The sequence below is a fragment of the Rattus rattus genome, chromosome 3, assembly GCF_011064425.1.
Source record: "Rattus rattus isolate New Zealand chromosome 3, Rrattus_CSIRO_v1, whole genome shotgun sequence".
Lineage (NCBI taxonomy): Eukaryota > Metazoa > Chordata > Mammalia > Rodentia > Muridae > Rattus > Rattus rattus.
In genome coordinates this window covers 220,271,876-220,296,294 of record NC_046156.1, presented here as the reverse complement: position 1 = coordinate 220,296,294, position 24,419 = coordinate 220,271,876, and the positions used below count along the sequence as shown (strand labels likewise).

At 39.1% G+C, this 24,419-nt stretch overlaps 1 protein-coding gene and 1 non-coding gene across 2 annotated transcripts in view; one reads left to right on the top strand and one right to left on the bottom strand.

Annotated features, from left to right (window-relative positions):
• Mctp1 (multiple C2 and transmembrane domain containing 1) overlaps positions 1 to 24,419 on the top strand; it is an 865,685-nt gene that overhangs the window by 413,162 nt on the left and 428,104 nt on the right. The gene's annotated exons all lie outside the window — the stretch shown is intronic.
• Positions 12,057 to 12,188, bottom strand: LOC116897538. The gene has a single exon (XR_004387552.1). It is a non-coding gene; the product is annotated as a small nucleolar RNA SNORA17 (small nucleolar RNA).

The window sequence follows — 24,419 nt, the reverse complement described above, 5'->3', positions numbered from 1 at the left end:
CCTCTTCTCCTTCTCCTCTGAAAGTATAAGGCCCACCAGGTATCTCCCACCCTGGCACATCAAGTCTCTGTGAGGCTAGGCCCATCCTTTCCCATTATGGCCAGACAAAGCAGCCCAGCTAGAAAAACACATCCCATATATAGGCAACAGCTTTTGGGATAGCCCAAGTCCTCGTATGTTTAAATTGTATTTTCCTCATACTTAAGGCTGTAGGTGTTTACCAAATATGGATTAGTAATTCAGACAACTCCAAGGTCAGTGAAGCAATCTGATCCTAATGGAAGGGTTCATAGACATCTTTGTTATAAGCACCAAGCATTGTATTGAATGTGCATTTGCTTAAGCCCACATAAACTCTGGAGACACACTGCTGAGCTTTAATCCCATCTTAATTTAGTAGAGATACACAAAGTAAGCATTGGTGTCCCTTTGCTTGAGTCCTTATAGTAGTGGGAAGGCATTAGTAATATTCATCCATGGCATTTTACAGGGCATTGAACACAGCCAGGCAAGCTCTAAATCCTTTGATCTACAAGTGTTTCTTTTCAAGGTGATGATGAGGACGATCATGATAGAAGTCTTTTACTAGTTGTCCAGCTTATTCTTTAACTGCCTTACAATTATGGACACTTTTATAATTTTACTCCCATTTTACAGCCAGAAAAGGTAAAGTATACATACACAAATGGAGTCACTTGTCCCTAACATTATACAAAGGATAGAATTGAGTCTGGGTATCAGAATTTAGAGCACGATACCTGCCCAACTGTCTTGATGTCAGGAATTTGAATTGAGTGCTAAAAATGATACAGAGATGCAAAGGGAATGAATAATGTTAGTACATCTAATCATGTTTGTGACGAGCACAGCTTCCTTCTTAGTGACAGGGCATCATAGGCAGGAATAGGCTGGAGTTGTTTGAGAAGTCATGTAAGATGTGGTTAGCATTAGTCCAAATATGCTAGGAACTAGTGAAAGTAATCCATTCTTCTAAATGACATGGAAACCTTTTTTTGTTGTTGTTGTGTTTTTACATGGGAGATTGGCAGAAACAGGGTATGTGTTTAAGTCACCCGATAAACTTTTTTTTTGTTTTGTGTTGAGGGAAAAAATCCTTGTTGCATCTACATTTGTGTACACACTCTTGATCCTTTTAGTGAATTCTGGAATGGCATTGTTCAAGGCCTTTTTGCAAATCTGTGTTTTTATCCGGGTGGCACAGAAACCTCAAACCATGATTTAAAGCATTGGAAGGCCTTACAAACAAAAGCAGTTTGAGGAACAATATTAAAAAAAAAGCATTTTCAGTGACTAGCAAAAACACATTTGTTTCACAGTCTGAAAGCAGAAGCCCCGTGCTCACAAGCATTTCACTAGAGTGCTTAAAATATAAGACTTTACAATCAGATTTATTTGGCACAACAGAACACTTTCCAAAATGACAATGGTGACTAAGGGCTTGAGCTAGGAAATTGTGCAGGTTTCAGAGAGAGAATTAAGAGACTTATTGTTTCAAGTTTTCCAAGGGATAGGGGAAAACAAATTTTTTCCTGTAAAAATATTTGATGAAGCACAACTAAATTGGTCCAAGTGTAGACAATGGAGACTACTCTATTGGGAAAATTGCATATTTGGCCTTCAACCAAGCAAGTGTCATAAAGAAAAAGAAAACATCTCAATCAGCACATAATCACTGGACTGTTTTTTTCCCCCTTGGTTATAAACAAAACATCACACAGTTACTTTAGGAAGACATTCCCTTCCTCAGACTTCGTAATGTGGAAGTGCATTTGTTTCCTGTGGCTTGTTCTCTGGAAGTAATTTCTCTATCTTAGAAACAGTGTGTTCTTTTCAGGTGAATAAAATCCTATTGTGTGTATGCATCACATTTTCATCATCCATTTGTCTGCTGATGGAAATCCAGACTGCTTCTGTTTCTTAGCCTTTGTGACTGTGGTGACAGTCAGTAGGAATATGCAGGGTGTAAGACAATGGTTTATGGCATGTACCCTAGCATGGTATAGCTGAGTCATATGGTTGCTTCTATCTTGAGATCATTCAGACCCCTTCATGCTGATTTCCATAGTGAATACATCAGTTCACAGCTCCACCAGCAATGGATGACTCTTCCTCTCTCCTCACCTCCTCACCCTTATTTGCTTTTGGGTTAGACATCCTGACTAGGGAGGGACAGAATCTCAAAGTGGTTTTAATTTGTATTTCCCTGATGGCTAAAGATGATGAACATGTTTTAAAATATTTGGTTGTCATTTGTGTTTCTTTGGAGACTAGCATGTTCAGTTTAGTAGCCCATTTATTAATTGAAAAAACAGGGGAGTGTTTAACTCTTACAATTCTTATATATGCTCTAGATATTTTGGTTAGAACTGAAAAGTAACTCAAACTCGGGAAGATTGATAGGTTTTGTCAAATGCAGAAGATCTTAGATTAACTTTTATGTGCAGCTATTACATATGGTGTGAGTGTAGCATAGGTCATGAGACTAGAAAGGGGACTGTGAGAGGGAGATATGCAAGAGGGGACTGGAATAAAAACAAGGAGCTGATAGAAGCCATGTAGCACAGAGGCAGCAGGGAAACTGCTGGGGAGGAAGGGACCAGCAGGAATGGAGCAAAGGGACAGAGGGGAGAAGGAAGAGCAACAGACACAAGGTTTAAAAAGGTCAGAGTGAAACATTGTTTCCTGTAGTAATTGCAAAAAGCTAGTAAAAGCAAAACTTTGAAGAAAGAAGATAGAATAGAAAAAAAGAAGGAAAAAAGAGGATTCTAACTGAAGGCAAGCACCTTCCTGGCTCCTAGGAAACCTGGCTTTATAGGTTGAGACTTGGCGCCCGCATCCCTAATCAGCTAATCTCTCTCAAAATTGTGCTTGTTCCTTTTTCCAATTCATCTTTCCCAAAATGTAGCTATTATTTTTGCACAAATTTGTGGAAGTTTACAAGAGATTTTTGACTGAAGTTCTATAAACAAAAAAATAAGAAGAAAGTCAAATAGTAGTCATGGTGACCATACCTGCAATAAGAGCACCGAGAGATGACACAGAAGGGCTAGTTCAAGGCCATCTCTGGCTACATTGTGAGTTCAAGGCCAGGCTAGGCTACATGAGGCCTTGTTCCAAAATTTAAAAAATAAAATAAAATTAAAAGGAGATGAAAAAGAGGAGGACATTAATGAAGGAAAATCAGAATCCAAATATCAGTTTTACTTTAAAATCACTTTTAAAAAAGTGGTTTCACATTAAACCAGCCATAAAAATCCCATAATATTTTAGTTGACCTGAATAGGAAGCAATGCATAGTCACAAAATTTTGAATTAAAAAAATTAAAAAAGCAAACCATGTTTTCTCATTTTGTAAGTGAAGATTATTTTGCTGCAGGCCAATCAAATGAGTTTCTTAAGGCTGTGCATCCAGTTCCCCAGAGTACAGCTGAACACAGGCAGCTCCCCAGAGCACAAGGAAACACAGGATATTCAGCTGCACCTTGTGATTACTTTGCTCTGTCAGTCATCAAGACCAGCATCATCTAATTTAGCATTTAAGTGGTGCCACAAAGTTTCACTTTTTACAACAGTGATAATTGTCCACACCTTGGAGTATCTTCCTTTTAACCAATAATTATTTTTGTTTTTTGGGGAGTAGAAAAGAATATATGTATTTAAAAGATTTACTTGCTTCATTTTTATGTGTGAGAGTGTTTTCATTTTCACCGTTCTACCTAGTACCTGCAAAAGCCTGAACTGGACATCAGATCCTCTGTAACTATTATTTCAGAGGGTTGTACAGTGCTAAGATGTGGGTGCTAGGTCTGGGTCCTTGCAAGAGCAAAAGGTGAGGCATCTCTCCAGCCCTGGGAAAAATATATCTCAAGTTCCATTGAAATACTTTCTCATGCCTGAAAATGTGTCATTGACTTATTTACTTAGCACCATGGACACATTTTTCATCAAAAGAGCTCATGTTTAACCAGTCTTTTATATTAAAGGCTTGTTATACCTTCTTCCCCCTTCCAATTCTTTATATCCTAAAAAAATCAATGTGCATTCAAACCAACAGAAAAGTTCATAAATGCTTAAGTTCTGTTAGTAAACAATACATACTCAACCCTTCAATTCACCTCAACAAATGAGTGGCAGCCATGGCTAAGTCACACCCTATATAGTAATCAACCACAGTTATTGAGAAAGTGGCGAAGCTTCATCAGCCACTTGCACTGCTGTGACTGTGTCTCTACCCAGGCTGCAGCACTTCAAGGAATTAGGTCCTCTATGGTTCTGGGTGGACCATGCCAAAATACTCCTTATAGGGCAATTCTTCAGCTTGTGTAACTGTACAAGTCACCCTGTGAGTTTTCTTCACCCTCCATGAGCTCAGGCCTGTGCCTGAGGATCCACTGGGTTGTGAGTAGAGATGAAGGATATACATTTTCAGGAAAGCACTCATAGCATACACTTTGTTATCCTGGGCCCAGTACATAGTACTGACATCTTCTCATTAACTTGGGGAAGCCATTTGAGGGTGAGCGTAGCTTTTAGGAAGATGAGTAGAGAAAGATTTCTACAGAAGGCCTCACAAATCACTGCTTGCAATAAATGTTGTGCTCTGCCACATTTCCACTCAGCAACCAGGGAAGATTTGTGGGTATAGAGCAGAGGTGCAGGGCGTGGGAGGCAGAGAAGGAGGCATGATAAATAAGCAGCTTTGCCTGAATGCCCCGAGCCTCAAAGAATCAGGAAATTAAGCTGTGAGTCGGGATGAAGTAAAAACAAATGCATGAGGAAACTGAGGTTGTACTGACAAGGAATAGCTTTGTTGTGCTCCTAGGAGAGGGAATGGTTCAGAGAGAATTAACATGGTCTTTCTGAAAATGAAGAAGATCTGCTGTAGAGGAAGAGAAGACTGGTGGGAAAAGGCTGTGTGCGTCCCCCCCCCCCCTTAGTGGGATTAATAGGAAGAGAAATCCATGTGGCCTGGGCATGGGTCATTAGCCTAATAATAATAATAATAATAATAATAATAATAATAATAATAATATTATTATTATTATTATTATTATTATTATTATTATTTACAGAATATCCAAGGTACAGTGTACAGAACTCGAAAGGTCTATAAATTGAAAGGCTCAAGTCAGGATGCCTCAGTCCCCCTGGGGAGGGAGAAGAGAGCAACCACAAGCAGTGGGGGGTGGTGAGGGGCAGAGGAGGGAAAGGGAATGAGGTGGGGGGAGAGGGGAACATGATTTGGTATTGGGTGGAGGAAAAAGACAAGCCCTGAAGGCCAGCAGAAAGAATGGAAACAGGCAACCTCAGGAGGAAGGAGGTTGGCAGGACCCTCCAGAATGTATGTACCAGAGACATGGGAAGTGAGAGACTCTCAGGACTCAAAGCGGGGACTTTAGATGAAATGTTTTACAGTGGGGAGAGGCAACTTGTGAGCCTCAAGTGAGAGATGGGGTTGCTATCCCATAATCAAAACTCTGACCCATAGTTCTTCCTATCTGGAAAAAAATGCAGGGATGGAAATGGAAGAGCCTGAGGAAAAGAAGGTCCAGTGTCAGGCCTAAAATGGGATCCAGCTCAAGGTGAGGCCCCAAGGCCTGACACCATCACTGAGGCTGTGGGGCATTCACAAAAAGGGACCTATAATGGCTGCCCTCCAAAGACCCAACAAGCAGCTGAAAGAGTCAGATGCAGATGTGCACCCAACCAATGAACAGAAGCTGCTGACCCCTGTGCTTACATTAGGGAGAAGCTGGAGGAAGCTGAGGAGGAGGGCAACCCTGAAGGAGGATCAGCAGTCTCAATGAACCTGGACCTCTGAGATCTCTCAGACACCAACCAGGCAGCAAACACCAGCTGAGATGAGGCCCCCAACACATATACCTGGTTCTGGGTTCAGTCAGAGAATATGCACCTTCAAGAGACTGAAGGCAGGAAGTTTAGAGTTCTGGAGGGATGGGGGTGGGGACATCCTTGTGGAGACAGGGGGTTGGGTGGGGAGGAGGTATGGGATGTGGAACAGCTGGAGGGTGGATCTGGAGGGGAATAAAACCTGGAGTGTAAAAGTAAATAAAATTGTTTTTAAAATTCCCATTCTCAACTAGAAGGTCTGGGCTTAAATCCAGACATACCTGGGGATGTACCTACATGTTAGATACTCTGGGGTGAATTTCCACTGCAGCAGGGAAAAAAGAAGAGTGCTTCTAATCTTCTAGTTCACATATACTATGTGACCTTGAGAAATGTTTTGTTATGTTGTTTGTTTTGTTCATTTGTTTTACATTAGCTTTCTCTACCCACAGTGAGAATGCAAATCCTCTTTATGGAATAAACAACAGGAGGTGTCATCAATATCCATACTCTACTCTGCCCATGATCATAATTCAAGCACACACCAGTCTAGCAGTCTGTGCTGCCATCAATTCGTGTTAGACAGTCAGGAAAAGAAAAAGAAAAAGTTTGCGATGTGCAGGGCAAGTCTGACAAGCAGAGTGATTTGGTAATCTTGCTTACCAGATCCTGTTTGTATTTCCTCAGTCTTCTGTAATTGCTTTCCTGAGTATTTATCCAGCTAAGGTTAGTAGGGTAGGACGTGGTGTACTGCAGAACTGACAGGATGCTGCTTAATCCTGCTTTTGCTAGGGAGCAAGAACAGCTTGGATGGTTTACTCCTAGATGGGAAGGATGAGTCCAGAAGTAAAGCATCAATCTGTCAACTGATCTATCAGTAAACACACACACACACACACACACACACACACACACACACACACACACACATTCACACACACATGCACTCACACTGATACACAGATACTCACACTCACACAGATATACACACACTCACACAGATACACACTCACACAAATACTCACACACGAGAGAGAGAGAGAGAGAGAGAGAGAGAGAGAGAGAGAGAGAGCACTATAATGAATAGTTTCATATTAGCATCTCTTGGATTTATTGGCATTTCTCTAGTTTCCTAACATGTGAATTATGGAAAAGGGTACAAATAGAATGACTTTCATATGCACATATTTCTACCTTACCTCAGAAGCTCAGCAGAGGAGTAAAATATATAACTTTACCTCTGTGATTGCCAGACTTTAATAAAACTCTAGTCAGTGTTATGGCTTCTTTAAGAAAAGCTCATTTGCATGGTCATGGTGATGTCATTCTGCCATCCCAGCTTTTAGAAATGCCAGTCTACATTGGCTACATTTCCAGAGAGCAAAGCTCCTGTCCTCAAGGCCTTTGGCTCACATGCACACTCCTTTTTCAGCCCTTTCCCTCCTGGTAAAGAGTGCAGAAATGTTTACTCAGGAGCTTATGTGCTTGCACACATGACTCCACAGGTAAAACCCAGAATGGACACAGTACATGCACAAAAATAACAAAATGTAAGATAGACTGAGCCACATGATAAGGGTCTGAAATCGCTGAGATAAGACCCCAGACTCAGATGCAAAGACAAAGAGCACCGTTAATTCTGTAAAAGCGACCAGCATGCAGTATTAACCGTTCCTTGACATGGCCTTCTTACAGGGAACTCTTTAGAGGGCTTAGGTAATCTAAAGTTTCATTGATGGGTGCTAGGGAGTCACAGGCGGTCAGTGGTCTGCATTCCTAAGTCATGACCGTTTAACCATCGGATGAGATAGAACTGCCCAGTACAGATGGCCCGTTCTGATGTAAGACATTTCCCCATTTTTGTGGTTATCCCCAGGCTGTTCTTTGGGAGGGGGTTTATGATCTTGTTCTGGATTTTATGGTCTGTCGCGGGGGCTGATTTCTTATGGCCTAGTTTCTGGGACTTACGGTCTTTTCCTGGAACTGGTGCTGTATGGCCTCCCACCCCCACCCAAAAAAACAGGCCTGGTTCTTAAATGGAGATAAGTGGGGTTTATGTTGTCCTTTCAACATATGAGAAGGTAGAAGAAAATCCAGGGTATGATAGAGAAGCTAGTGGTCAGCTTCAGAGAAGTATTTTATGAGAAAGCACCTTTAAGCTGAGACCAGAAATATGTAGAGTTAATATTGGTTTACCCATTATTTGGGAATTAGTAGAAAAAAGTCACGGAAATGGATGTGATATACCTAGCACAGTGTCTAGCACAGGTTGTTAGTCTGTGAGACTGCAGCTCACAGGCTGCAGTTACTGCCTCTGACTCTGCTTTGGAGAGGTATAGGTTCAGCTGAGGTTAGCCAGGAACCATTGTGGATCTCCACCATTCTGATTGGCTCTCACTGAGTCTTCTCTGGGCATGGATTTCTCTTGATTCAGTATTTCTCCACTGAGATGCATACCTTGCTGCTCTCCTCCCTTGTGTTCTAGTTCCCGTTTGTTTGGCTCTGGTTCCCTGCTTCCCCTGGGAGTGGATACATTCATGTGGAATTAATTCCAACCTATTAGGCATTCTCTTATACATGGCACTCCTATCTCCCCAGTGATGGGCCAGACTCTGCTTTGTTCCTTCCCTGGGCATCTTAACTAGTTAGTCCTTGCCCATGAGGTCCCTAGCTAGGATCAAAATGAGTTTTATCTGCTACCAAGGCTTTGTACTTCCTACTTCTTTATTTTCTACTCCGATCTCGAACTCTTGTTTTATTTGTTTGTTTGCTTGTTCTTTGTTTGTTTGTTTTGGTTTTTGAGATAAAATTTCGCTATGTAGTCTAGAATGCCCTAGAATACACTGTGTAGCCTAACTAGCCACTCATGAATGTACCTCTCTCCTTCCTCAGAACACTATTCATGAGTGCTGGGGTGGAAGGCATAATCACAACACTCATCTTTGTGGTTCCTACTTGTGTGCTTACTCGAAGAGTGATGGAGTTAATACCACATGGTTCCTCAAACTGTAATCCAGCTCTGCCAACCTCTGATGACCCTTCCTTGTGGGTAATCAATGAGATTGCAGTCTCTTGCTCCTTGGTGAAGCAGGAGCTTTTACCCAACCACCCACTGGTCAGCGATGCTTGGGTAGCAGGAAGCAGAGAAGCTATATTTGTCATTCTAGTAAAGCCCATTCCTCCTAGAGTGTGAGGCAGGCTGTAGTGCATGATAATGAAACAGCAGCAGAGCAGAGGTAGCTTAAGACTGCAGCCTCTTGGGCCCTGCCTAAATCCTTTGTCAGGGAGATGTGTAAGAAGTGAACTCTTACTTCCACTGGGTACTTTGGTGTGGTGAGAAGAGGCAGTGTACTCCACCACAGGTAATAGGAATCTTCCTCTCTGCTCTGTAGTTTTTAAGGTTTGGGGTATCCAAGATTCTGGGAGCTCTGAGGGGAAAGATGATCTACTACTTCTCTTGTTGCTATAACAAAATTCCTAACAAGGAGCAACTGAAGGGAGAAAAGGGCTGTGTCTGTGTTAGGGTGACTGGATATGATGAAACACCATGACTAAACCAACCTGGGAGGAAAGGGTTTATTTGATTTATACTTCCACATTGCTGTTCTGTCACAAAAAGAAGTCAGGACAGGAACTTGCATAGGGTAGAAACCTGGAGGCAAGAGCTGATGCAGAGGCCATGGTGAGGAGCTGGTCACACTGTGTTCACTGTGAAGAAACCGAAAGGGATGAACGCTGGTATTTGACTCACGTTCTGCCACCTGTAGGATCCCATCTGTAGGATCCGGACACCCCCATTCAGGATGTCTCTTCCCTTCAACACTGATGCATGGGGTCTCAGATAATTCCAAATCAAGTCAATTGGGATGTGAATATTAAATATTACGGATGGGTACATGCTTTTCTCTCTTGGAAACACCTTAAACAGTGAGGGGTCACAGAGCAGGGTTTCTAAAAGAGCATACATGGGGAAAGGTACCTTTATTGATCCAGAATGCTTTCAGATTTTAGGCACATAACTGACAAATAGTAGCCTCTGCCTTGCAGGAGTGTCACCTGGCCCTTGTTATCAAAGTGTGGTATGTTTCTATTTGTCCTACTGTTGCACTTCAATGCTGTTATATTCTCAAATGCTGCATTGACAAAGAAAGGTACTTGTAAGGTGTTTATTATATTTAATATATGCAGTGTGAGCGACTTTTGTCACAGAAGACCTCACAAGTCACTGAAAGATATAATCTTTTTCACATTAGGAATAAAAAAAGCCTACACTATCTAGACTTGAAGTTTAACTTCTGAATAGTTTCTTACCGAGTTTTCATTGCTGACCCACTGAGAAGCTGACAGAGTTCTTGCTACTGTATTGTTTCCCATGATGGGTGAGAAGAAAAATAGGGCACATCTGAGAAAAAATAGGTGACTGCACAAAAGACAAGCACATTTCTTCTGCTGTCAAAATTAGCAATGAAAATGAAGATTGAGAACATCTGCTTTAATTATGCTGAGTACAGGCTGTTCTGTTGTTTCAAGATTTCTGCCAGAAAAAGAGAGAAGAGATATCTGCTAGTCTATCACTAGCTTCCCCTGAAGCTAAGTCTAATTTGATTTTATTTATATAAAAAGCTATGGTTGATATTAAATAATGCTTTATGTGCAAATATCCAGTGAAATGTTTAGAATTTCTCAGAACCAGAACTGTGACATGGGAAAGCAGAGACAAATGCAGTGAATATAAATTTCAAACAGGAATGATTACCAAAATGTGCTAGCCCAATGCTTAATGAGATGCGGGAGACTTTTGAGCCAGTGAAGTGCAAACACTAGTGCAGACACTAGGAGAGCTTCTGCCAAGAGCGAAGGAGACGGCCTAGAGCACAGGCAGTTGAAGTCTTGAGAGGTTTACCAAGTGTCTCAGGATGTTAGATGCTATAGAAAATTAACCCACAAAACCCCATGTGCTTTTTACATCTGCCATGTATCAGTGAAAAGATTGGTATGTAGATTAGACTCTCCTAATGTACTACTAAAAATATTAATAGGAGGAAAGAGAGCAGCGCTTTTCAGATTGACTAAAAGGTGTTTCTTGTCAGCTTTTGTTATAGGTAACATGCATAATTTAATCTTTAAAAAGCTAAAAATACATAAAATATATTTTGTAGATTTATAAAAATAAATGTCAGTTAATAAATACATACAATGAATATATTCTGTACAACAATTTTAACAAGTTATGATACTTAAATTTATTTTGGATTCGTCATAGAATTAATTAGATCAATATTTATAACATTGTATTTAACTTCAATCTTTGCTCTGTTCATGACTGGCAAATCATATTGAATTAAAGTCATAGAAGTGGATTGTCTTTCTCAAAACCAAAGGGAAATGCGTTTTAATGTTTTATTATTAAAATGTGGGATCCATTTAAGGCTTAAGTATTATTGAGTTCTCCTCTCTCCTTATCTTGTTTGGTTTGTGTGATATTAATGATATTAATTTTTTAAAATTTTAATTAACTTATGATTATTTTGTATGTGTAAGGTGTGTGTATATGATGTCTACGTGTGATGTGTGTATGCCATGCTTGTGTGGTATATCTGTGGTGTGTGTATATATGTGTGTGTGTGAGAGAGATGTCTATATATGATATCTGTGTGTGATGTGCATGTATATGATGTGGGTATGATGTGGGTGCGATGTGGGTGAATGTTTTGTATGTGTGATGTGTGTATATAATGTGCATTGATGTGTTTCTGTGATATGTGTTCATTGTATGTGCATGCTTGTGTGAAGTGTGTATAGGTGATCTGTGTGTGAGGTATATGTTTGATGTGTGTATGTTGTATGTAATATACATTTGATATGTATGTGATGTATGTGTGTGATGTGTGCATGTGAGATCTTTCTTCATTGTGTCCACATCCTTCTGTTTCTCTTTCTCTTCCAGCTCTCCACCACTTACTTGCTTCTCTTAGTGATGCCTGAGATCTCTGAGTGTCTGAGGTCATCTCAGGGGTGGAGACCTCTGGAATGCAATACCCAACTCATGCATTATGGCACGATTCGCAGTCTGCCCCTATTCCCCAGGATTATACAGAGACAAAATAGTGGTCACCTCAGGCTTCTTCTCTGTCCAGGCCCTCTAATGTTACAGTGGTGATTGACTAGGCTCGCCTTTTTCAGGGAATATTAGGCTACTAATTGTTCAGATGTTCAGAGGTCAGAACACTGAGCGTAGACATGGCCTCTCACCTCTCTGCGACCTACTGATGCATGTGTGACACAGCAGCCACACCTGCAATTCCTCTAGGTGCAGTATTCTAAGACATTTTTAAAGCACAGAAAGTATAAAGAACAACACATTTCCTTTCTGCACAGTTGGAATGGCCACAACCTTTTTCAAGCTCTTTTTAATATCTTATATCCATTTTTACTTAAGTGAAGTAATATGATTAGTTTATCTGGAATTTGTTTTTCATACTGTTATTTCTTTAAGACTAGTTGATAATGTTCATGTTTGAGAGAGCATGTGTGTTTGTGTGTGTGTGTGTATGCATGTGTATGAGTGTTTCCCATCTAGTAGAAACACTAGAGTAAGAAGATGGGGATTCAGAAAGGTCACTAAAATGGGAATTATTACCACCAAGGTAAGATTTGGAATCTGGAGCCTGTGTTGGGGTTTCAGTGTCAGTTGTCAACAACAATGCAAAAGTTCAGAAAAGACCAGCTTCTATGCTGCCTGTGTCTACTTCTTTTTGCAGTAGTCAGACCCATCATACACAGAGCTGGACTGGAGGGAAGAAAGCTTAACTTAGTGTGGATGGGTGCAGTACAAGATCTCATTTAGCAACGAGTACAGAGGAAATGATCACTCCTGGAGACAGCTTTGGAGAATGGGCTCCTTTACTGGGGTAGAAAAAGGGATATTTATGGCCAGGGTCTCTGGGACAGGGTTTGTATGACATGCACCATTAGCCGGGGCAGTGGTAATAGAAGATACAGCATCTACATACTCAGGAGCTATCGGGCTGAGGGATGAAGCTTGATAGCTGTCATTTTTTCTAAGGTTGATGTTGGTGAAGCTGCTTTGTGATGCCAGGTTTGGAGTGGGGAGATGGCCAACTCTTGCTGTCCTTATGTTTGATCATGTTTAAGTATTGGCATTGAAGTTCCTCCTACCCTTCCTCTGTAGCCGTGGGCTATTATGGTTGTAGACTCCTTGCCACACTCAGTGGTGGAAATTAGGGAATTAAGAACAGAAATGCTAAGGAGAAAAAGAAATCTATGCTATAAGTAAAGCTTTGATAATTAAATTTGAAAACTACCACATTCACTTTTCCTGTTTTAAAATGTGGCTCTGAGATCTCACAGTGACCCAGGTTTTATGTGTGTAAGTCTTAACATAGATGAAGAGACTGTGAGATATACTTTCTAGGCTACTGACTGCTGTGGTCTGATTGTCCACAGTATCTTCCTCTTAAACATATTCATAGCCACAATATCTCTGAAGATAGTAAAACATGCTTTCAATGAGAGCATTTTCAAAGATGCCTTGGTGAGATTTTAATTCAAAGCATTCTTCAACTGAATGTATTACATCAATACTTTCCTCTAGCTGGAGTGTGTCAATCCAACTTCACAGCTTGGAGAAGTGAAGCCTGATGTTGTAGCTATCCAAAAACACACTAGACATGATAGTGAAGCCTGATGTTGTAGCTATCCAAAAACACACTAGACATGATAGTGAAGCCTGATGTTGTAGCTATCCAAAAACACACTAGACATGATAGAGACAAAGCTCAAGTGCACATCTGTCAGATCTCAAAGCCAGGACACTGCCAAACCATGTTACTTAGAAATACAATGAGACTCAGTACACCAGTACTTGAGAAATGCACTTTTAGTCAGATTCTCTCAGCTCAAACATAAACTCACCTTTTTATGTAGCCTGAAAGCAGTTATTTATTTTTCTTATCTTTATGTTGTATACTTATAAAGATTAAATCAGGCAATATTTTAGAAACTTTGGAAAGTGCCTGGTGTATAATATTCAGTAAATTATTACTACTATGAACTATTTTTTCAATATTCAGTATTTTGGAGTTATTAAGGTCTTTTTCATTGCTGAATGCATAAACAAATAATTGACCACTTATAAATATGTTACAGGAAAAGTTAATAATAACATTGTTTAATTCAAAAGTAGAATTACAAAAAGGGTTCAGTAAATGAAGTTAAAAATATTCACAAAATATGAACACTCCTTTGTTAATTTAATTCTTCAAACCAACAAAAAATAAACCCCTGATACCCATAGACTCCTGTATCAGCTGGAAATTACCTATTTAGATATATCAAAAGGAAGAAACACTATCCTGCACATTATATTGATGTTTGTGTCATCACTGGACCAAACATACAATGATAGCCTAATGAGGTCCTGTCAATGCTAGTGGCATTGGTGCTGCTTGAGTTTGTATAAATGCACTCTGATGTTTCCACAATGAAGAGGCTCAGGATGATCTCCCCAATTTTAAGCAGCTCACCTATTAGTTCTAAAATATTTATGTATCTATGAAATGTGGAAAATATAAACTCACTGCAAATTTGTTTTTCTCTTGATACACGTTACCTCAGGTTAATGGTTGGGTCTCTCGTAGTACATGTCTTTTCCTTGATCATTTCTATTAATACCCAATATGTTGTTCTTTATACAGTGGAGATTTGATTGGGAGTTAATGACTGAGTGAGAACCTTTGTAAATTGTGGTACATCAGAAATAATTCTGGACCGGGATGAATCTTTAAGGACTGAGTTAAACATAGGGAGCTCATTGTATTTCATCTTGATTGTATCCCCAAAATGAATGATACCTTGTCCCCAAGGAACCAGTAGAAAATGAAGGGATCTTCGTTTCTTTAATTCTTTCTGCTGTATTCAGGATCTAATGCAAGACCTTGCACAGAATTGATGCTAATGATTGTGTTTGAGTCACAGTCTGTTCTTTTAAAAATTTCCAACAAGGTAATATTCCTGATTTCTAGTCTTGCTTCAAGATGATTTTGTAGTGTATAGCCTTGATGTGTACTGAGTCTGGGTCTTGGAGAAATAGAAGTTAAATTCTCCCTCCACTATTAAACTTAATGAGCTAGCCAGGCCCCCTGGGTTTGGGAGTCTTCACAGTTCTCTATTTTTACCCTACTGTGTGTGTTTTTTTTTTTTTTTTGAGAATGTTATAAAATAGAGAAGATCACAGCAAGCTTTAAATTTCTAAAATCCTCCAAAGCAAAACAAAATAAAACTCAATATACTATGACCGCATATATCAGAATGATCTAAATCTCAAAGGCTGATGGAGATGTTTGCTGTGGAACATAGCAATCCTTCAAAAATGTCTTCTTACTGGTAAATTTAATCACGTCTGATCACTGCCTCATAATATTTTTAGTCTTCAGTCTTATTTAAAAATGTTTGTGATCTTGGATGATCTTCAATCTCTTGAGTTGATGGGGCACAGCTGAATTTTTATCAAGTATCAGTCTGAAAGATTGTGTTGGGATTTGTGAGAAAAGCCCATCCTGTACTGTTTGGTGCCTAGCCAGTTCTCATTGAGCTCTACTGTACTCTTTCATCATTTCTACTTTTTTTCTGGCACAGAAATATCAGTTAGTAGTTATGAGAATAGCCTGGTGCTTAGCCTCAGCCAACGCTGCAGAGCTGTGTCAGTGATTCAGCTTGGGTTGGAGAAGGAGTTACCATCTCTGGGTGGGAGTGTTTGTTCACTCCTCATTGGTAGCTGAAGAGAACACTGAAGTGCATGACCTTTGTCTAACCATAGTCTTCTATTTCTATGTGAACACACATTCACTGATATTGCCATATCTTACCTCCTTGATTTAGTGTCTGCTTTGAAGTGCATGGCTTTATAGGGACTGAAAAGCTTTTCCTTTTGATTTGTTTGGATGGAAGTTTGCTTATTCCAACACATGAAGAAAAGTTCTTGCTTCATACACTTTTGACAGTATCTAAAAATAATTTTTTATTTCTGGCTTTGATCCTCACTTCTCCAAAGTATTGTTTCCCTTCATTGATATGCATTTAAAACATGGACACTTCACAATATTGCTTTGTGCTTGAAAATAACTCCATTTAAAAATAGTGAATAGAGTTATTTAGTACTGAAAGTATTTCTTTGGCATATTTTACTGTAATAGATTTCAAAGATAAATAAGAGCTATGAAATGATTTCTAGTTGAGGTATTAGTTTTTAAATTAAGTATTGAATGGAAGAATCTAAGAAAAGTTACACATACACAGGATTTTTTCTTTAACTGCTAAAACTCAGGTTTAACTGGACATCTTCCCCTTGTCTTATTTATTGAATGAGCAGGGCTAAATTTTATGCATTTAGAAATCATATGCTAAAACTTCAGCCTGCCATCATAAATTTAACCTGGGGTTCTCAGCAAACTGGCTGCAAGCATCCTTTGTGCATCAGAAGCTAAACACTTTACACTGTAGAGCCTTCTGGAGACAGATGATGGTTGAATTGACTGAAGAATGTCAGATTTGCAACTTAAAGTTGGGACCAGAATATATATATATATATATATATATATATAGATATAGATATAGATATAGATATAGATATAGATATAGATATAGATATAGATATAGATATAGATATATAGATATATATCCTGAGGCTTGAGTTCACTACCAAATCTGAATTACTTGGCAGTTTTAAGTTAAAGCCCATGACAGTGGTTTAGAAACAAGTTAAAGCAATTGATTTTAAAAAGCCACATTTTAAAAATAACTTATTTAAATTATTTAGAAGTAATCAGACTCTCCAGTGAGGCTCACCCTTAAATTGCCAATTTGCATTACAGTTTATCTTAGGATGGTATTGAAAAAACAATTTTCCCAATCTCTCCAAATGCATTGGCTATAGGCTACTTTCTTGTAGTTTATTTCCTCCCTTTTCCATTTGAAATTTTTAAAACCATTAGCAAAACATAGCTTTCAATCATGTACTTTATTCTATTTGTTTATAAGACACACCGAGTCATTCGGGCAAGGGTAAGAGGTGGCTAAGAGTACTAGCTCATACACCATCCTTCACAGATAAGAGCTCAAGGTATCTTTGGTAATCAGACTTGGCGGGTTCTTTATCCTGGCTCAAGACGAGGCTTCTGGAAGAATGCAAACATGTAGTAGACAGAATTATTGCCAGAGGATTAGCAACAGGTGATTCCCCCTTGCATTTCTGAGCCTTTCTGAAGCCTGTAATGATTAGGACCTATGTTCAAGGGTAAGGGGTAGTGAGAAGGTACAGAGCTTCTGGCCTTGGTGGGCTGGAGTAAGACATATGGGAATATATATCAAGCCTTTATCAAATAATTGGCCCAGGGTTCAGTTCCAGAGTAACTGAAAAACAAGTTTAAATAAGTGCATAAACAACAAAGACAAAAATATGTTCACTTGGTAAACACAGCAATCTCCTGGAACTGACCTAATAATGTATCACAGATGAAGTGGCCTGAACAATAGAAACACATAATCTTACAGCTTTAAGACTGGAAGTCTAAGTGTGGTCAGGGCACTGTTCTGCTCTGCCTCAAGCCTCTCCCAGCCTCTGTATTGACATGACAGCACACCTCTCACATCCACATGGTATCCCTCTTGTCTTCCAGGAAGTCTTCCAGGATTAAGTGGGATATTATTCCAGTGTGATCTTAGTTTAACTAAACATTGCTTTTTACCAAAAAGAAACATTTAACCAGGGACTGGATTGTCACTTTCCTCAGAATAGAGTTCTTTCATAACTGCTATTTTCCATATCAACTGTTTAGTTTTCATGACTTTTTATCCTGTTTCTCATTTTCCTATGTGATATAACTTATTTTAATTTTTGGATAATTTAGCCTTCATGATAGTGCAGATTTGTTAATCTCAGGCCTCTTCTTCCACCAACTTTGTTCTTACTGGTGGGCAGTAATTCAAAGCTCCTAAAAAGAATTTTGGCACTAAACTGGAGGTTATCTTCTTTGAAAGAGAGCTGTTCCTGAAGAAGAAAATGCTGGGAGACTCACTGGGACCTGCTGAACCCAGGGTGCCTTGCTTGCTTGTGAGCTCCACTGGAAAATGCTGAACCCAGTTTGCCTTCCTGGCATTATTTTGTTTTACAGAGAAATGAGCAGCATATTGAGGTAATAGGCTTGATGCTAATCAAGGAAGTAAAACTGGGAATTCAAATGTATCATTCTTTAATTAAAGAAGATGTCATTAAATAAATGATAGATTGAGCACAATGCCACTGCCACAGCTTTGGAGCTCGATCGGTGTCTTTTGGAATCCAGTCTACCTTGATGCACTCAGTCTTTCCATTAGTGTTAGGATCTTGGCTACATTCTTCTCTTTCTGATTGATGATTCGAGTGAAATTTTTTGCAAGTAAAGTCAAGCAAGCCCTCAGCAAGAATTCTTTGCCTAGTGCTTGATACTGGCTTTGCCTTTGTTCTCACTGTAAAGAGGAAAATGATCTCACAGGGCACAGTTAGCCCCTTTAGAGAACACCAAACAAAATGCAGAAGCCCATTTGTTATATCCCCTGAGTATTCTTCTTAATTACAAGATTTGCCCCATCAGCCATTCACATGGCACCCATGGGCATTTATCCTCTTACCTAGCAAGTGTAAACCTTGTGCTTAGTATGTCAGGTATTGTTTGTTTGTTGGTTGGTTGTATTTGTTTTGTCATCCTGTTAGTTTCTTAGTAAGTTGAAAGACACAATGTGTTTGTATGGTGGTCAACTCTTCTTACAATGATTTATGTAGATTAGGAGCTTCCTGTTCACAGTCAGAAGAGATACATGATGTTTTGATAAGAGTCTGTAACATTTACCAGAGATACTTGGTGTTCTTGGATGACAATAGTGGACATATAATCTTTGTGAAATTATTCTCGGTCACAATGAAATTTTCAATACAGTTCTTTACATTATTCTTCCTTTTGGTGCAAATTCTAATAAATACTATCAGTCAAAACAATACTTTTCTTGTAAAAATGTTATCTAATCCAAATTATTTTTGTCATCTTTAGTTAAGGAGAGCAATCATAACTAATGGCAGATAAAGATTAAAACATACTAGTAAGTTATTCACATCATGACTCATGAATATGCTGTTTAAAGCAACAATTCTCATCCTTTGTCTGATGCTTTAGGGGGAACAACAATAATGTTCCCAGTTATGTTCATCAGTTTGTTATCCATGCCAAAGTAGATAATCTCTCTGTAATTTAAATCTGTCATTATGAGAGTGTTACTTTTGAAGTTATTGCCTGATTAAACAATACCTTCTTAGACACAGCTCCAAATTTATGAAATCCAGAATCTATGGGGGCATGTTTTTATTCATGTTGGTGTATCCACTTCCTAGCCCAATACAAGGGCTAATATAGTAGTCTGATGGTGAATGAAAGGGATGATTGATTGATGGATGAAAAACAGTTAAAAGTTAGAGAAAAGGAAAATAGAAGATGGATAGACATGCAGATACTCAGAATTATTTACCTGATAGTAGTATTATGAATAGCTTGAGTATATTTAAATTATTTAAAAGTCACCATTTTAGCTTCTTAGGATTTATCTAAAAATGTTATGCATAGGATGACAGAAGGACACAATGTAGTACCTTCTTAATTTCTTTATACTTAAAAAACTTTTATTATTGAGTAGAAATTCTTATGAATTTCTACAGTTTATTCAAAAAGCCATATTAATAGGGTTGCTCATCCTTATTAATGTGGTCATATATTTTAGTAGCTGTCACATAGTTATGTCACAACATATGCTAGAAGTAAGGGGCTTAAGGAAGTGACTTGACATTCACAATATAAACCAATCATGCCAGAGACAAACATTCAACCAGGGAACAGTGAGAATCAGCCAGAGAAACTTCCATGAGCCTGAGTAGTGCCTCTTGGAACACTTCATTGTGGTGATGTGAGGTCCTGTGAAGACATATGTGTCATAAAAGTCACCATGGGACAAAGACCAGGGATCACTTTGTAACCATGTTAGACATATTATCTGCAGAATGAAAAACACCTCTGTGGCTGGTGTTTCAATATTGATATTTAAGTTCTATTTATTTCATACAATTCATTTGGATATAACACTGCTGAAGAGGTTACCATCAAAAGGACCATGATGCATGAGTTACTCTCTTAAGGGGGCTTCTTGAATATTGTGAGGAGAGAAAGTTATGCCACCTGTGTCTCCTCTATAACTGCAAGACACCATCCTGGGGACTTAGTTGAAGGCTAGAAATGATCTGTCCTTCAGGCTCTGGAATCCCAGTCAGGCTTGAGAACTGAAAATAAGTCAAGTCTGAAAACACCATATGCTTCTGAATTCTCAGAATCTACCAGCCTACAAAGGTATCGTCTATAGAACAATATTTTTCATTTTACTTTCAGGTCTTTAGGATTCAGGGACCACGAACATCTTTGGTTATCTATATATTCTTTTTTCACTCATGTAATAGTTCTAGAGTACCCAGCATGCACATTTCTAGATAAAGTATTGTGGGTTGCCCTGGTGCTGTTTGTACTCTGATGTTAATTCTGCTTCCTCAAGAGAGGCTGCCCTGATAAGGAGTAAATTGTGTATTCAGGTGATTCCATGTGACCCTTCTCCTCATTTTAACTAGCCAAATAGAGACTAGAGCCTGTGGAAGGGAAAGATGGCCTGCAGGTTTTTGAGAGTGGGAAAAGAGAGGAAGACAGGGATGACAGAGGAAGACAGAGGAAGAGCAGGTGGAAGGAAGATAGAACAAAACCATGTGGCCCAGAGAAGCCGCAAGTAATGAGATCTCATAGCTGGGAAATAAAGTAGAATAGTGGAAAATCTACCCAATCTAGGCATGCAGCTTATACATATTGTAACTAAGTTGTGTGTTTTTTACACAGGCTAATTGGGGTTGGAGATTTACTACAACATAAAGGAGTAGACAATAGGTAAAAATAATTGCTGTCAATATTATCTTCTGGTAGAAAATTCTTTTGAAATACTACGTTTGATCCTAGTCTTACCCCCATTTCACAAAGGGCAATACTGTGGTATTTAAAGATAGAGTCTCTGATCCTTTCGATCTTTCTAGCCCCTATTCTGTAATGTTTACATGCTCTGGGTTTGGGAGAAATGTCTTTAGATGGTACTTTTCATTGGTACTATTTATTCCCAAATAGTCAGCCCTGAAAAATATACATATAAGTAACATTATTCAGACTGAACAGGTTACATGTGATCCCTCCATTTTTGTCTCCAAAACGCTTTCCACTCAGACCTTTCTCTTTTAACTCAAGAAAAAGCATATACTACCTCATATGGTCACAGCATATGTTGTAACAACAACTAATGAATAAAAGGCCAAGAATTTGAAAGATTGAAGTGTGGGGGTATTGGGGCAAATTTAGAGGGAAGAAAGCGAGGGTGGGATTATGTATTTATATCAATATCTCAAAAATTAGAAAACATGAGTTTGTGTCATTTTCTTAGGGTCTCATAGCTGGAACATGTCAGACACCAGATTCAAAACCAGACATTCTGACTTGAGTAATATTTTAAACCATTATACTTTTTCTGAACTATGTGGTGAACACTCTAACATCAGGCCGTGAGCTTAAATTATAAAAACTTCCAGTGTAATCATATTTTTACAGTTATATATATTTTTGAATATTAATCATAAATCCCATATCTGTGTTAAGGCCACCCTAGCCTTTGACTCTGCCTGACCTTTGTATAACTGCTTTCCCCAGACCTCTTTTATTAAGGCTGTTGCAGACACCTGAATCAAGTTCCATGTCATGAACTCCTGAGTCTCTTCACCATGTACTGAGATTTCTGTGTTTTGCTTGAGTACGTTCACCTCTCCTTAAGGGCTACTTCTGTAATGTTCACTGAATCACAACCTAGACTTTGTTCATGCATCCAGTCAGTGTTTATCAGTTATCAGGCACTTCACTGAAAGCCAGAGTTACAAAAATGCACCACAAAGACATAAAGTCTAAAACTATGGTCAACTCCTAAAGAACATATTTTCAAGCCTTGATGAGTTACATAAAGGTAACAGCAGATTGCTATGTTACTGGCTGGTATTAAGGGTTTAATGGTGATAATGGACGGTTTCCCAAGAAGCAACAGAAGCTAACATCTGCAGAGTGGAAAGAGCCTACCCGTCCAAATGCCCTGGAAAAGAAGGAAGCAAATGACCTGTCAGCTGTGAGATCTTCTATGGGGTAAGACTTTAACAGGAAACTTGCACAAGGCCAGCACAGCTAGTGGGCAAGGAGAGTGCTGGGTAAAGGGAAGAAGGTGATGGTACTTGTCGTGGGCTTTGCAAACTGTGGTAAGGGAATTTCAATGTAGACTAAGAAGGAGAGTTGTATTCACTTCTAACTGTAAGAAGATGCCAGTTGCCTCTGAGAGGTTGAGTTGTAGAGAAGCAGGAACAGAAGGAAAACAGAAGACCATTATCATCATGCAGATTAGAATAATCCATGCTGTGACTCAGGGAGTGGTGACAGGTTTGTAAAAAGGATGAGATTAATGCATGCCTTAGCAGAGTTGCAAGATATTTGTGGTTGGGTCTTATGAGAAATTTAGGGGAAAGGAATAGAAAAATCTGATGCTGCATGGCTTGGGGTAGTATATCCTTTTTCTTGAGTTAAAAGAGAAAGGTCTGAGTGGAAAGCTGCTTGGACACAAAATGGAGAGATCACATGTGTACATTGTCTGGACATCTGACTTGACCATGGGGTGTCTAAGCAGAGAGGTCAAATAAACAGCTTTTGTCATGTAGCTTGGAAGTCAGGCCACCTGCAGACACAGAGAATGGGTATCACCAACACTGTAGGAATTTATATACTAAGGCCATGACGAAGCATGGAGATCAGTGAGATCTTATTCACCTCATTCCCTGAAGAGAGCTCTTTCTCTGCTCCCCATGGCAAGGGTGGAAATAGTTTTGTTGTGATCCAGAGGCAGCATATGACAGAACACTACCTGTGTTCTACATAAGGCAGGAATCCATCCCTCTGTTTTCCCTCAGCCTTCTCTCCTGAGAGTATAATTTTCCCTCGTTGTGACTATACTTTTGAGTGAAATATATGCATTTCATCCCTGAAATTGGTGCTGCCTCACCAATGAGAATAAAATACTTTGATTGGCACTGACTCTCCTATAGGATAAATCCCCCACCCATGTGCAAAGAAAGAGAGGAAATCCCACTGCACTGCACTCTTCTTGAAAACAGTAAACTCTGCTGTGCTGTACTTGAAAGATTTACTGAACTATTGTAGGGTAAGAGAGAGACATTCTGAATGAACACATGACATGATTTGCAATGAGAAAGTCCTAAAGGCTATAGAAGTTCCCTGCTATATGGTTTCAGTCACATAAGTCACATCCTTAAGCACATCCCTTGCTGATTCACAAAGAACAAATGCCAACCAATTAAAGTAAAAATGAGGCAAGAATATGCACATGTTAATAGGCAATAGTCTCCTAATAAACATGTAAACACAGAAATTGCTCATTTTCAATAATGTGATAGATCAACAATATTGAAGGTATAGCTTATAATTCCTTGCCTGAAATTTGTAACATTTCCATGTCCAGTTTCTCTCTTTTCCTTACCTACAAAAATGAAAAGACAAAAGCTAAGTGGAATGGTGGAGTCAAGTGTTAGAATCTGAATGGAGAGGGAGAATCAGGTCTTTGCCTACTGGCTTGAGAAGAACACTCTTAGTGGAAAAATAGTGCTTTGGAGAGATGCTGAGTGAGAGGATTCAGTTTGAATTAGTGCAGAGACAATTTGGATGGAGAGGGAAGCAATTTTGATTAATGCTAAGAAGGGTGATATATTAAGGTAGTTTTAAAATTGCTTGAGAAGTAAACAAAAAAATAATAAAACTTCCAAACTGTTTAACTGGGCATATTTGCACGTGACCTCTGCAAAAGGTCAAGTTACTGGTACTGCTTGATAGCATCTGTTCTTAGTGGTCAGAGAAGAAGCGAAACATGACCAACCAACTACTGAAAGTAATAGACAAACGACTGACCAGAATTTTGAAACACTTTTAAACTACAGCCACCACTTCCATTTTGATGTAAGGTTTTGGACAAGTAAGTGTTAGAATTAAGGTGTTGGGCACGAAAATTAAGACATGGTTTCAGATGTGTAATTCACTTAGTGATTTCCATTTAAATCTGTCAGAATTTCACCATAAAATCTAAAAGTAAAATTTTTGTAAAAGAATAGTTTCTATTTTCTACCTAATTTTAGTTTCAAATTGTCTACAAATTAGAATAGAAAGAATAAACATTTCTTAGACTGTTTTGTGTGTGTGTGTGTGTGTGTGTGTGTGTGTGTGTGTGTGTGTGCGCGCGCGCATCTGTGTGCTTCATATGGACAGAGGAGGATGTTGGAGGTCCTAGTCCATTATTTCTACCTTTGAGACAGTGTCTCTCAGTCTCTT